General features: G+C 36.1%; 1 long non-coding RNA gene across 1 annotated transcript; it reads left to right on the forward strand.

The window, feature by feature from the left end:
• Window positions 1-562: 562 nt before the first annotated feature.
• Window positions 563-988, forward strand: LOC129743954 (uncharacterized). The gene is made up of 3 exons (XR_008736753.1): window positions 563-811; window positions 878-898; window positions 964-988. It is a non-coding gene; the product is annotated as an uncharacterized LOC129743954 (long non-coding RNA).
• Window positions 989-1,353: the final 365 nt, after the last annotated feature.

The raw sequence follows: 1,353 nt of genomic DNA on the forward strand, positions 1-1,353 counted from the left end.
TGGGATGTTGGGACATTTTGTACGGAAGAAACTTAAAATCCAGTTTTTCATGAACAACTTTAGTTCCCTAGATTTCTTTTGAAAACAGTTTGTCTTAAAGCCTAATCTTTGAAAATATTTCATCCGAAGACTGCATTTCGATTCGATTAATGATAAAAAAGTTATTAAACTTCAAAAATGGAGTAACTTTTTTCAGGGTGATATTCATCACTGTTAATGTTGCGTCGAAATGTTCGAAGCAGTGTCTCTCATTAAAAGTTATGAATATCACTCTTAAAAAAGATGCAGTCTTCGGATGAAATATTTGTCATAGTCTAAGCTTTAAGAAAAACCATTTTTAAAAGAAATCGGCCATGATCCGATCTGGCCCAAATTTGGCAGAAGACCTCATACTAGGCCTAGGATCAATTTAAACCAGCAGCGCATAACTGCTGGCACTGCTGGCAAATTGGGTCATTTGGGGCACTCTAGTGTACAATGGACAAACCGAAAGGGTTTCGAGATTCGAGAAACACATGGCCAGCTAGATCTGATTTAAAGAAGAAAATCCTTCACTGTAAATTTTTGCCTCGGTTTCCAGCAAAAAAAATTGCTGGAAACGTTCAGCAATCCAAATTTTTGCTGGAAACCAGCAATCGATTTTCTTATTGCTGGATTTTTCAGCATTCGGTTGTGTTCTTGTCATTTTTGCTGGAAAATCAGCAATCGGTTTTCAAATTGCTGGACTTTCCAGCAATCGGTCTAGTTTGCTGGAAAATCAGCAATCGAGTTGTCAAATTGGAGTCTGTTTGTTTTCGTACGCTGAAGCAAGGTGAGACTCTTTTTCACGAATTTTGTTTATGTTAATACTATTTTTTTATTTTCCTCTATATTCTAGCAACCAGACATCAAGTCAAGGGTGAGTTTGTATTGGAAAATGGATTTATCAGATTCATGAAAGGTATTAATCGAATCCTATTTCAGGTGGCGGATGATTATCACATTGGCACAAACTGCCACCCCGGAGGCGGTATTGGTATATTGACAAAACATATGTCTCTGCTAATTCATTTAATTCATAATAAAAAAAATGGAAGAAAACATATGTTGTTTATTACTTATCATGTGCACAGCCAGTTTCAATAAATTTGATTTGAAATATAAATTTGATACCAAATACAGCCGAATGCTTTGATTTAAACAGCTGGTTTCCAGCAATCTGGATTGCTGATTTCCAGCAATTTGAATTGCTGGAAACCAGCATTGATGTTTGCTGATTTTTCCAGCAATCGATATTGCTGGAAATTTTGCTGGAAAGTCAGCGGGACAAAAACCAGCAAAATTTTGCTGGTTTCCAGCAAAAAAAAATTTGCT

Source organism: Uranotaenia lowii, chromosome 2 (genome assembly GCF_029784155.1).
Source record: "Uranotaenia lowii strain MFRU-FL chromosome 2, ASM2978415v1, whole genome shotgun sequence".
NCBI lineage: Eukaryota > Metazoa > Arthropoda > Insecta > Diptera > Culicidae > Uranotaenia > Uranotaenia lowii.